The sequence below is a fragment of the Chiloscyllium plagiosum genome, unplaced genomic scaffold, assembly GCF_037043375.1.
Source record: "Chiloscyllium plagiosum isolate Xiang-an unplaced genomic scaffold, Cpla_swu_hap1 HiC_scaffold_13, whole genome shotgun sequence".
Taxonomy (NCBI): Eukaryota; Metazoa; Chordata; class Chondrichthyes; order Orectolobiformes; family Hemiscylliidae; genus Chiloscyllium; species Chiloscyllium plagiosum.
This window is the reverse complement of record NW_028270151.1, coordinates 69,972,547-69,986,816: the sequence shown is the minus strand read 5'-3', so window position 1 is coordinate 69,986,816 and position 14,270 is coordinate 69,972,547. Positions and strand designations below refer to the sequence as shown.

Here is a 14,270-nt window from a genome sequence, read left to right as displayed (position 1 = left end):
AAGGAACCCAAACATATAAATAGAAAGCAGGAATCATGTACAGTGCTTCACCTGAGGCCCACTGAAGATGTTACCAAGCAGGGTGATGAAATATCTGGAAATGAACCTTCCAGCTCAGTGGCTAAATCTACATCCAGAACCTCAACCTGAGCTACAAATCTTCTCAAAACTCGCTAGAACATCATATAGGCACATCCTCCTGCTGGAACTAGAGAACAACAAGAGTGGAGCAATAACCAGCTGGTCACACTGGCTGATCACGCCAACAAACTAAGGTATGACTTGTTTTATTACTAAATGGTATTACATGCATGTTGTAAATCTACAATACATCATTGTTCCTGCTTTCAACAGTCAATATTATCTCACAGATTTACAATTTGTTCTCCAACGGCATTGTGAATCAGGATGTGAAGGTGCCTGTGTTGGACTGGATTGAACAAGATCAAAAATCACACGCCACCAGGTTATAATCTAAGTGTTGGATTATAACCCGGTGACTGGGATTTTTGACATTGTGAATCATTTATTCATAGATATTATCACTAATACAAAGCTAGTTTATTTTAAATTTACCGTAAAACAAGATTCGCAGTCAAAATATATGTCTCTGAAAAGTTAAGTATCTCAACGGAGCTGAAAGGATTTCCATCTTTAATATCCCGGGATGCAATGTAGCAAAGCCAAACAAGGGTCTCATCTTACAAATGCAGCATCAATCACCAAAATGAACAAGCTGTTCACTGCTGGAGGAACAATGTGTTGCAATTTGCATCAGTGTTATCGACAGCGAACAGTAGAATAAATTGCCAGGGCCCAATAAGCAGAAGTATTTGATGTTATATATGTATAGATAGTAGGTCAGGTTATTGTAGGAGCTGCAATTTTGTCAGTGTGTGTGACAAATAAAAATACTATCATTCTATTACATTCTCTGACAATGTAGAAAATCCCCATAACAATGACCCTTATTCTGTAGCTCAGTTAAATTCAATTTCTTCCTTTTTAATTACTATATTCAGTAGCACTGAGCAGATAATGAACAGCATTTAGCTTGAACGAATCCTAGTAATATATGTGGCTTCAATAGCTCCATCACTCAGGTAGCATGTTTCTTCATTCCATTTTTCAATTGCTGTGTCTGAGAAAGTACATAAAATTCACATCAGCTCATTAGTTTTTGAAAACTAGTCAGAAACACATAATTATACAAGTTGATAAAATGCAGGTTTACAACTCTGGCCATTCAATGTACAAAAAATCAGGCATTACAGTTTTCTAATACATTCCTCTCTATTTGGTTAGTGGGGGAGAAGAATTGCATAAAATTTTAACAGTAGCATAGTTAGAATGTGAAACTTGATTCCACAAATAGTATTTGAAGAGAATAGCATTGATGTGTTTAAGTTAAGTTTTACCGGAGCTAGATAAAGAAATGAGGGGAGAAGGAGTATAACATGATGACAACAAGGTTAGATGCAGGGAGGCCTCATGTGGGGCATTAATACTAGTATGCAGGGATGCAGATTACCCTGATCATGGGTTCCTGTGCTTTATGTGCAATGCAATCTGTGTAAATTTATTTTCTATACTCAAAGAATTACAAGCTGAAGTGCTAAAAAGAATTAAGCCAGATAAAGAGAAATGCTTTTCCCTTGTTACAATATCAAAAATGAGAGACTGTCATTATTAAACTTTGAGTTGGACCACTTATCAGGGAATCCCAGAACATTTATTCATGCAAATAATAGAAGAAATCTGAAATGTGCTAGTTACAGGGATAATTAAAGCTTTTATTTATTATGTAGCGGTATCGATTTTATTTTACCATTTTATGTTACTTGTTCACGGAATCTGGAAGTCACAAGCTAGGCCAACGTTTGTTGCCCATCCCAAATTGTATGGGAGAAGGTGAACTGCTGCAGTCCTTGCAGTGCAGGAACCCCTCAGTGCCATTAGGAAGGATGTTCCAGTATATTGACCCAGCAACAGCAAAGATCAGCAACATAGTTCCAAGATAGCATGTCTTGGAGGAGAACTTCCAGTTTCAAGGTATGCCCCATTAAACATGTTAATAATGCCACACAACATGAAGGAAGGTATCCAGTGTAAAAAAGGGACTTCATTTCACAAGGGTTGTGTGATGGTTTTACTGCCAATCCTGTCACAGGCAGATGCAATTGTGAAAGGTGAAATGATGATGATCAAGTCAGGTAGGTTTCTCCCTCTTGTTGGTTCCTTCAACATCTGCTGTAGACCTTGTAAAGCTATTCTGTCCTTTAGGACTCGATCAGCTTGGTCAGTAGTGGTTCTGATGACCCACACTGGGTGATGGAGATTGACCTTGTCCAATTGGAGTATATTCATTGCCTTTGCCACTCCGTGTTTCTAAAATTGGTGTTCAACATTGAGGTGTACGGAGGTGGCATGGGAGGGCAGGATAGGTACTAATCAGCGTGATGTCTCCTTGTCCCATTTTTGACTTGAAGCTATGAGAGTTCCTGAGGTCTGCAGTCACTATGAGTACTCCCTGGGCAACTCTCTCCTGACTGTATACCATTGTGCTTAACATCTCTGGTGGATTTGTTCTGCGGTGGAATAGGATATATCTAAGGATGGTGATGGCGATGATTGGGACATTGTTTGTGAGTTTGTATGGTTCTGTGGTTAAGATTATTTCAGGCTGTTGCTTCACCATTCTGTGGGGCAGTGCTCCAAATTTGGAGCCACCTGATCTTACAAAGGAGTACTTTGGGGAATCAACAAGGCTCATCCCTTATTTCTTCTCCAGTGCCTAGATCAATGGCCCGTGATCCATTCCGTTTCATTGATTTTTTTAGACTTTGAGGCAGTTTGATACAACAGAGCAGATTAGCAGCTCTGAGTCATCTGTATTTCTGTGGGTCTACAGTCAAATTTAGTTAGGCCAGGATTTCTTCCTACAGAGCATCTAAGGGAATAACTTGAAATGAAGTACAGATCATCCTTGATCAAACTGAACAGTATGGCAAGCTTGAAGGCCTGAACATCTCCCATGCATTTTCCTGTTGGCTAAATGGGCGGCACGGTGGCACAGTGGTTAGCACTGCTGCCTCACAGCGTCAGAGACCCGGGTTCAATTCCCGCCTCAGGCGACTGACTGTGTGGAGTTTGCACATTCTCCCAGTGTCTGCGTGGGTTTCCTCCGGGTGCTCTGGTTTCCTCCCACAATCCAAAAGACGTGCAGGGCAGGTGAATTGGCCATGCTAAATTGCCCATAGTGTTAGGTAAGGGGTAAATGTAGGGGTAGGGGTATGGGTGGGTTGCGCTTCGGCGGGGCGGTGTGGAATTGTTGGGCCGAAAGGCCTGTTTCCACACTGTAAGTAATCTAATCTAATCTACATGCAAAATTTTAATGGGAGCTATGTTCTCCAACCTCTACAAAACGTCTGCTGTCCCACAGCCACATTATGCTGGGACATGAATTGGCTAAAGGCAAACACACCACAGTACACGATAAATTCCGGCTCTATATTCCTGGATCAAAATGGCAAGAACCTATTCAATGTGAGAAGTGGATGGTCCAGGCACAATTTGTGAACCTTTTAAACAGCATTTAAATATTTAAGTGTATGAGCATTTGAACGACATTAATTTTAATACCGCCGGTCATGCACTTCATGTTCTTAATCTTCAAGAATAGAACACAGAACATTACAGCTCAGTACAGGGCCTTCGGCCCCCAATGTTGTGCCGACCAGTGGAACCAATCTGAAGCCCATGCAACCTACACTATTCCATTCTCGTCCATATGCCTATCCAATGACCAATTAAATGCCCGTAAAGTTGGCGAGTCGACTATAATTGCAGGCAGTGCATTCCATGCCCCTACTACTCCCCCCTGAGTAAAGAAACTACCTCTGACCTCTGTCCTATATCTATCACCCTTCAATCTAAAGCTATGTCCCCTCATGCTAGCCATTACTATCCAAAGAAAAAAGGCTTTCACTGTCCACTCTAACTAACTCGGATTGTCTTAAATGTCACAAATAAGTCACCTCTTAACCTTCTTCTCTCTAACGAAAACAGCCTCAAGTCCCTTAGCCTTTCCTCATAAGACCTTTCCTCCATACCAGGCAACATCCTAGTAAATCTCCTCTGGACCCTTTCCAAAGAATCCACATCCTTTCTATAACGCAGTGACCACAACTGTATACAATACGCCAAGTGTGGCTGCACCAGAGTTTTGTACAGCTGCAACATGACCTCATGGCTCTGAAATTCAATGCCTCTACCAATAAAAGCTAACACAATGTATGCCTTCTTAACAATCCTGTCAACCTGGGTGGCAACTTTCAAGGATCTATGTATATGGACACCGAAATCTCTCTGCACACCTACACTACCAAGAATCTTACCATTAGCCCAGTACACTTTATTCCTGTTGCTCCTTCCAAAGTGAATCACCTCACACTTTTCCTCATTAAACTCCACTTGCCACCTCTCAGCCCAGCTCTGCAGCTTATCTCTGTCCCTCTGTAATCTGCAACATCCTTTGGCATTATCCACAAATCAACCGACCTTAGTATCATCCGCAAATTTACTAACCCATCCTTCTACACCCTCATTCAAGTAATTTATAAAAATGACAAACAGCAGTAGCCCAAAAACAGATCCTTGGGGTACACCAATAGTAACTGAACTCCAGGATGAACATTTCCCACCAACCACCACCCTCAGAATTCTTTCAGCTCGCCAATTTCTGATCCAAATCTCTAAATCACCTTCAAACCCATTCCCCCATGGGCAACTTTATCAAATGCTTTTCTGAAATCCATATACACCACATCAACCGCTTTACCCTCGTCCACCTGTTTGGTCACCTTCTCAATGAACTCAATAAGGTTTGTGAGGCACGACTTACCCTTCACAAAACTGTGTTAACTATCCCCAAGGCATCAATGTGGACTTCAACAGCTTCCTCATTTCCCCTTGCCCCTCCTCATCCTAGTTTCAAACTTCCAGCTCCGCACTGTCCCCTTAACTTGTCCGGACTTGTCCGACCTGCCTAGCTCCTTTTCCACCTATCCACTCCACCCTCTCCTCCCTGACCTATCACCTTCATCTCCTCCCCCACTCACCTATTGTACTCTATGCTACTTTCTCCCCACCCCCACCCTCCTCTAACTTATCTCTCCACGCTTCAGGCTGTTTTATTCCTGATGAAGGGCTTTTGCCCGAAACGTCGATTTTGCTGCTCGTCGGATGCTGCCTGAATTGTTGTGCTCTTCCAGCACCACTGATCCAGAATCTGGTTTCCAGCATCTGCAGTCATTGTTTTTATCCCCAATCAACCTATTCCTTTCTAGATGTTATAAATCCTATCTCTTATAACCTTTTCCACCACTTTACCCACAACTGAATACAAAGTTTAGGTTATCATAACTTAATAATTATCATTAAAAATACAAATAAATATCTGATTTCTGGATTTTTAAAACGTATTATTTCAATGATTTAGAATGTACTTCAACACCAATATTTAATTTTGAAATAATTAATTTGCCTAACTGTATATCTGAAATTTCTCTGGAGTTTTCCATCTATCCAGTTATTACTTCATTGCATGGAATGACAAATAAATATCCCTGAACTTCTGCTGAATCCTTATAGTTTTGTCAAATCGTAGTTTGTACTTACTGTTTCCTTTATCATGGGTTGTTAGTTTTGCTATAAATATAATTATAACCAAACCAAAAAGCAATACAGTTGCAGTAGTTATAGAGATGAAACATACCAAACCTGAAATAAATCAGAAATGCATTAAAGTTTATCTTGCATTAAATGACTTAAATTGGCAGTTTAACTAATCTATGAAGTGATAAAATTAGTGTAAATTAAGTATAGGTTATTCATACACTGAAGTATAAGTATCAATAGATAGAGGCCAAGTAAAGTGAATATTTCAGAAACTAATATTGTGCACTTGTTACATCGGTAATTTACTTCCATTGTTTCCATATATAGATTCCAAGTCCAGGAAAAATAAAACAAGAGATTAACTCTACAACTATATGTTATTGTTTGTTTTAAAAGAAAGCTAATATCCATTTCAGTTGGAGCATGATGATGATGATTACATTTTACAGTGACATTGCTTGAATTGGGTTCATCTTTTCACAAAGCTGTTGCTCAGGTTCTAGATGCAAAATGGATTCAAATATAAACCCAGCTGGCTCAAACAAAGGCTAATTGCTGAGGGATGTTCTTTGAATCAATAAACCTTTAGAAATGAGACAACAACATTGAGCTTTAAAAAAGAATACACAGAATATTACTACTTTTCTTCCTTTATTTATATTTTCAAACCATTGAAATGTCACTGCACATCCTTCAAATGATACTTTACTTCCAGTAGAATCCCTCAATAGTGTTTGCACTTGATTATATTGGTACCTCTACAGCCCCTTATGGTGCTTACTGCAAAACAATGACAGTTCTATTTGGTTTACTTTGCAATTTTTCATTCACATTTTTTACAAGCAGACCTTGAGCTATAGAGAGAGGCTGAATAGGCTGGGGCGTTGGAGGCTGAGGGCTGACCTTTACGAGGTTTATAAAATCACGAGGGCATTGGATAAGGTAACTAGACAAGGTTTTTTTCTTTGGTTTGGGGATTGCAGAACTAGAGGACATAGGTTTAGGGTGAGAGGCGAGAGATATCAAAGGACCTAAGGGGCAATTTATTCACGCAGAAGGTGGTGTGTGTATGGAATGAGCTGCCAGAGGAAGTGGTGGGGACTGGTACAATTGCAACATTTAAAAGGCATCTGGATGGGTTTATAAATAGGAAGGGTTGAGGGGGATATGGGCCAAGTGCTGACAAATGGGACTAGATTAGGTTCAGATATCTGATCAGCATGGATGAGTTGGACCTAAAAGGTCTGTTTCCATGCTGTACAACTCTATGAGTCTATGAGATCTGTGCCTTTATAATACCTTTCTGTGGATACTTTCCAAAGCAGAAAATTGCAGGATATTTTTGAAAACACTTGAATAATTAATAATAAACATTTAAAGTTTCCTCACCAAATGTGTTTCATAACTTGGTTTTATTTTGTCAACAACCAATGAAGACGTGACTTCAAAAATATTGTTAAGGAAAAAATTAGTGCCTATGGATTCTGGCTAATCAATAACCACAACCTTATTGACAGGACAAAGAGTTTTCGCGAATGATAACTTGAAAATATTGAAGGTATAATGTCCTAAGGTTGAACAAACAGTGTAAGGAAAGAGAAAATAACTTGCATTTATTCATCACGTAGACAAGTTCATGATTTTTTAAATGTAACTCATTTTTTCTAATCAACCCGTTGTGTGATGTTATTATATACTCTGGAGAAGGTGGGATTTGAATGGGCCTCCTGGTACACAGGTAGGAACACTACCACTGCACCACGAGAGAACCAAAGCTTGTGAATCCCCAAAATGACACTCAATGAATTACTTCTGAAGGATTGCTACCATTGCAGTGTTGGTAAACAATCAATTTGCACTGAGTAACAACTACAAACAGCAAAAAGAGAGGCAAACAAATAATCCATTTCAGTAACAAAGGATGAAGGACTAATACTCTTGGAACTCTGGGAGAACTCAATTCCTGACCTTCATCAATTTCTGATCTTTCATATCCAACTGAGCAGATTAAATATCTTATTAAATGCTTTCACTCCGATCGAATGAAGTTTGAAAGCACAACAATTTAATTTAGAGGTATGAAAGGTATAACTAAGCCAAGAATGACATTACTTTTCCTTAACTAATGTAACACTTTCTAGAACTCACTTTAAAATAATCTGAGTTGAAAGTTGTTAGAGTCAAGTAACTGCAACACTGAACTATTAGTTACGTAGTGTTCGATTGAGTTCAAAACTCTGAAGTTACAATGATCAGGGGATGCGTGATGTAAATTAATTCTGCATGTTTTAACATTCATTGCAACTGTATTGAAAATGTATAATAATTTTCATTCAGAGCATCTTTGGTTTCAGCAAGCTATCCAAAGTATAAGTTGACAGAGCAATGGACACCATTTCTACCGTCTCTAATAATATCTTGACCAAACTTGACTGTATCTTCATAGATCAGGTCAACTTTATTTATTCAAGATGTGTGAAAAATGTACTTTTATATGAGTGCCATGTTTCACTTTGCTATAGCAGTGAAAACTTGCATTTATACAATGAATTTAACATAGTAAAACAGTGCATGTCAGAGCAGCATTAATAAATAAATCTGACAATGAGTCACAAAGCAAACATGAGAAAAGATGAGCAAATGCTTGATCAAAAGAGAAGTTTTTTGGAGCATGTTAAAAGGGGAAGAGAAAGTTTGATACTCAAACACATTTACAATGTACATTCCAGAGCTTATAGCCCAGACAGCTGAATGAATGGATACCAGTTGAGGAGCAATTAAAATTGGGATTGTATAAAAGGCCAAAATTGGAGGAATGCTGGCTATGGTTTCATAATGTGGAGGTGCTGGTATTCAACTGGGGTGGACAAAGTCAAAAGTCATACGATACCATGTTATAGTCCAACAGGTTTATTTGACAATGAACTTTACCTGACTAAGGAGCAATGCTTCGAAAGCTTGTGATTTCAAATAAACCTGATGGACTATAACCTGGTATCATGTGATTTAAGGTTTCATAAATAGGTGAGACCTTGGGGCATCTTAAGAGCAAGGAAAATAATTCAAATTTGAAGTGATGTTGAACAATGTTCAGTGAGCACAGGGATGATGGATGAATGGAACATGCTGAAAATTACAATGCCAGTAGCAGAGTTTGAATGGGATTGCATTCTGCAGAGGTTGGAAAGGGAGAAGCTGGATTGGAGAATAGTCAAGTACTGTGTTAAGAATAGATTTTACAATCTCTTACCTGTAGAACTTTGGTCATTACACTTCTCTAATGTCTGTAGGTCACTGGTTGCATTGCTGATTGGATTCTGTACTACACACGTGTATTTGGCCTGCTCATGACCATGACTTATCACCAGTTCAACTTCATCATCGATTCTCTTGCTGGGTCCAGACATTGGTTGTATTTCCCAGTATAATGTGACATTTGTTCCCTTGGAGACAGAGCAGCTCAGGCTGGCATTTTTAGTTGAACAATTTATTGTTATTAAAGGCTTGGAAACTGGCTCTAAAATAGAGACAACAATTAAGATGTGAATGGCAAGATGATAGCATTACATGAATTTTTCCATTTACATATTGTGGAAAATAAATGATTGGCTATGTTTGAACAAAGTATACAAATCAGAACCATGTACAACTGGATTACTGGAAATATTTGGTCAATCACCCACACAAACAATAGCCAATGTAAATGTACTGTTGTCAATACAGTCTGTATTACACCTCTCATTAATTCCATAAATCTCAACAGTTTAATGGGTTATTACAAAGACCAGAAATGTACAACAGGCCCTGATTTGCAAAATGTTAATCCAAGTAATCTTTTTCCACATGCTGGTGAATGTCCTATAAAAGTAAAATATCTGGAATGATGAGAAAAAGGCCCGCTGAGTGAAAATTCTGTCTTTCACTGTCTCTCTATTGTATTCCTAATCTCAGTTGAGGTCCTGAATCAAGGCTGAGAACCTTCCCATTGAGTAAACATGCTATTACGCATTCCAGTAATTGTCACAGATTCACACTGAGTTTAAAACATTTATTTTAAAGTTATATAATCAAGTAACTTACCAAACACTTGCAAATCAAACTTTGTTATAGTTGTTTCCATCACTGCTGTACCATAGCAATCAATATGTATTTCATACAGTCCTGTGTCATTAATCTGTACTTTCTGCAGTGCCAGAGAGCCATTTTGGTGTAATTGCAGTCTTTTTTCATACAATGCATGTTTGTGAGCTGTATCAAAACCCCATGAAGCAAGTTTAGCATTAATTGGTGATTTTGATAGAAATGCTACTTCATATTGCGATCCACAATGGATAGGCACAGGAAACAGAATCTGGTCACCCACAGTTGCATTAATAATGATTGTGGTTATGGCTGAGCTCTCTGTTCCATACAGTATAAGCAAATTAAACACTGGAATTGAAAAATAAAACTACATTAAATTGATGAATGCCTATCTTACTGAACAACCATTAATTTAATAATTATATAAACCATTTACCTGAAAGCAGTGTGAGCATTTTCATATTGAAGAGACATTTATTTATGGTGCTGTACACCATTTGTTTTCCATGGTTTATCATGAAAGAATTTCATCTGAAGGAATACAAAATAAATTTATTGATTAATTGCACAAAATTTCCATTTGAATCTAACTTTCACTCAATTGGAGTCTATTAGATATTTTGTTTTTAAATTGAAACCATCAGTGATAGGTACAAGTCATTGTGCGATACCACTAAGATTAAGAGAAGTAAGAGTCTGAGAATTTGAGAAGGAGTAATCAATTCTTACCAAGCATGGATTTTAAGACTAACAATTGCAGGAGGGTGAGACAATTGGAAAGAAGCAGAGATGTACAGATCGGAGGAACTGGAGGAAAATGAGAAAGAACACAGTGCAGTTAAAGAGGATAGATAATGAAGAGGAGTCTTCCAAGGAGCAGGAGCAGATAGCTTAGAGAACCAATCGTCAGTATATTATTTACAAAATTAAGATAGGCAAGAAAAAGTGTGACAAAGGAGGAAGCTCGGGTGGCGAAATATCATTTATCATGTCACAAACATTACCTTATATCTTATTTCATCTCTTGCTAACATCTGCCAAATGGAGACGCGGCTGTGGGAGCAGACTCAACCCATGACCATTGTCGACTGAGGAAATCCCATGGCAATCAGACTCAACAGCGAGTGATTGATGACTACAACAAATCCAGGAAATGCGTGGAAAACTTTACAAGATTCTCCATGTATGTTGATTAATACCATGAAGAAACGCAATGGGATTATTCAGGAATCATACGTCTTTTTTTCCCCAAGAAGGGAAATACATGTTATCATTACAGTTTCTCAGCCTTGCGTCTCACCAGCGCTAGGCTTGGGAAATGAATTTGCAACAGCAAAGCATTAAACCACAGGAGAGAATGAATTCAGCTCATCTGTTTCATGCTGTCAACATCATACCTCCTACTGACCCATTAAGAAAGGCATTGCCTGTAGTGAGAAGAATGTGGTTGAGACCGCAGAGAACTACAGATGAATTGGGCTATGTGAAGGCAAGTGGCTTTGTGCAGCGGCAATAAATGAAACAGGTTTTTTTTAAAAATCCATTTACCCTTACTAACTTCCTCACGCATTACACTCAAAAAATGATCATTTCAAATGCTCAATGAAACTCAGCGTCATAACCTTTCAGAGTTTAACTCTGGGAAAATGCAAGTGCTTTCAAATGCGTGTAAATCAAATGCGTAATTAGATTATTAAACCCCTCTGAGTGAGTCTTTATGCTTGGGTCTGTAGCGGCAAATGTCAGACAAGTTCGTTTCCATTTTTGACTTAATTTGACCTTGTCATGCACAAAATGATTAAGGGAATGCGAAAAAACAAGACGTAAAATGAGCTTGCGGATATTATCCGATGAAAAATTGGCAAAAGGTTATGAAAAGAATATCTTTTTTAAAAAAAAAGGGACAGGCGATCAGAATAAATTGCACATTTCAAAAATAAGTCACAGGAACTGGAAAAGATTCGGGAGGTCAATATTCTGTAACTTAACCCCAACCAGTCACACTTCATTCTCATGACCCCAGGAAAGTACGTACGTACAGTATTTTTAAGATAGTAGTAACTCCTAATGATCTGGCTCTTTAGTGAAGGCGTTTATAGCATTGATTTATTCGTAATGAAAATCTATCCCAAGTATCTCCCAGGATGGGGCACGAGATTGGGAAAGACAAGGAGGTTGAGCTGATTTTTATTGCATCGGTATTGAATTTGTTTTACTTGGTCTTCAAAGTGATGTTTAGGTGAAACGAGCGCCTTTGCCAATCAAAAGCTCCCCGAGACACCAATATTATTGCCCTTGGATTGAGTTCACGAGCGTCAAAATAAAGGGTTTCTCGCACAAGGTTGCTGCAACATTATGAAATATCTTCACTTAGACTGTATCTGTAGTCACTGCATCCCTGCAGTGTGGAGAACAGGCCATTTGGCCCAACAAGTCCAGACCGACGCTCCTAAGAGTAACCCACCCAGACCCATTCCCCTACAATTCCCCTGACTAATGTACCTAACCGACACATACCTGAAGACTATGAGCAATTTAGCATGGCCACAATTCACTTAACCTGCACATTTTTGGACTGTGGGAGGAAACTGGAGCACCCAGAGGAAACCCACACAGACGCGGGGAGAATGTGCAAACTCCACACCGACAGTTGCCTGAGGCAGAAATCAAATCTGGATCCCTGGCGCGGTGAGGCAGCAGTGCTAACCACTGAGCCCTGAGTGAGAGGGTTTAAAAATGAGAAAGGTATTTGTACGGATTTTACTGCTGCTAATCTTCACCGTTGAAGTAAATTCAACGGGAGTAAAAAAAAGTAAATGAGCATGGGATTCACCTTAAAAACCATAAGGCGAAATCGAAGAAACAGCACATCGAATATTGAAATAATTTATTGTACTAATGTTTCGCTTTGATGATGTGATATCATTGTCAATTCTGGGGAAGAGCGACTCGATCTGAAACGTTAACTCAGATTTGTCCAGATGCTGCCAGACCTGCTGAGCTTTTCCAGCAATTTCCGGCTTTTTGTTTCTGATATTATTATCATCTATAGATTATTTATTAACAAAACTATAATATGAGCCATAAAGAGAACTTGTTGGAGTTAAAATTTATATAATATTTAAATAAAAACACTCGATTTAAAATGAAAAGTTCTATTCCCTTTTCGGATTAAACATAGTAAATTCTTTCCAGAAGTAACTCTCAAATTGAAGTTAGAGACTCACCTGTTTGCAACAAAATGGCTGTTGTCCCTTAACGAAAGTACTTTAAATTTTTTAACTCCACGACAGAGCATTCCAAGTTTCAATACAACTACATCAATTTGCATTTATATAGCGCCTTTAATGCAGGGACCGGTGCCCACGCAGCTTTGCTGTAGCCACAATTCATACAGTTTCGCCGTTAATTCCCAATCTACAATCCCAAAAGTGAACGCCGCTTCCCCGGTTTTTTTTTGTTTGCAGGAATGTTATCACGGCAGTCGGGACGTAAACGCTTTAACATTCCTCTTTCCAAAACCCATCGGGAAGGCAGGGTCGGAGAAAGAGCAGCTGGGATCACGGTGCCAACCCAGGCACTGTGGTGTGCTACAACAATCCGGTGTGACACTGAACAATCCCTCAAACACCGACAGAAAATGCTGGCAAGACTCAGCAGCTCAGGCAGCCTGTGTGGAGGGATAATATAGAGGTGCCGCTGTTGAATCACATGACACCAATTTCTAGCCCAACAGGTTTGTTTGCCCGTGTGGAAGGAGGAAGAGAGACAGAGAGAATGTGTCAAATCAATGTTCGGTTTCTAATTCTGTTCAATTCTTTAATATTTCATCTAGGTTTGAACATGAGAGCGAAAAACACCTCACAAAACATTGAACTGACAAACTGGATCGACTTGGTTACTAGAATCCTGTAAAACATTGTTATTCCAGGACAAAAACTTGTTGTTGGTAAACTTGATTTTATTCCAAACAGAAGAAAGATCTTTTTAAAAAAAAATCTGTGAAAGTGTTTTGTTTTAATCTGAACGAGAACGGAACAGTACCACTCACTGTTTTAGTTATGCTTCCACTTCTTATTAACCTCAGAACGATTACTAACTCGTCGTAACTCCTGGGTCCAGGCCATTTTCACCAGCTTTTGTTTTAAAATGCAGTCTCTGTTCAATTATATTAATTTTACAGTCACCCCCCTGTATTCTGTCTGCAACCCTTGATTATTTACTCAGTCCCCGGGTCTCTCTCTCTCTCTCGGAGATTCACTCACTGACACACACTGCTCTTTGACTTGCTGTTTCTCTGTTCAAGCGCCTCCTCTCCATTTGTTCGCACTGCCCTGGCTACGGGGTATAAACTGGAAGTAAAGCTCACAGTAAGGGCCGGCTGATTGGTGTACGCTGGACTCTGGCTGCTCACAAGGTAAAAAAAAACAAGGACTGCAGATGCTGGGAAATCAGATTCTAGATTAGAATGGTGCTGGAAAAGCACAGTATCCTCGGATGCTACCTGA

General features: G+C 39.1%; 1 pseudogene across 1 annotated transcript; it reads right to left on the bottom strand.

Annotated features, from left to right (window-relative positions):
• Positions 1-271: 271 nt before the first annotated feature.
• Positions 272-13,704, bottom strand: LOC122555804 (CD48 antigen-like; annotated as a pseudogene). Its single transcript, XR_015759211.1, has 6 exons — positions 12,990-13,704; positions 10,199-10,293; positions 9,760-10,110; positions 8,930-9,196; positions 5,680-5,781; positions 272-1,141 (listed from the first exon to the last, which is right to left on the bottom strand). The product of XR_015759211.1 is annotated as a CD48 antigen-like (transcript).
• Between the last annotated feature and the right edge of the window lie 566 nt (positions 13,705-14,270).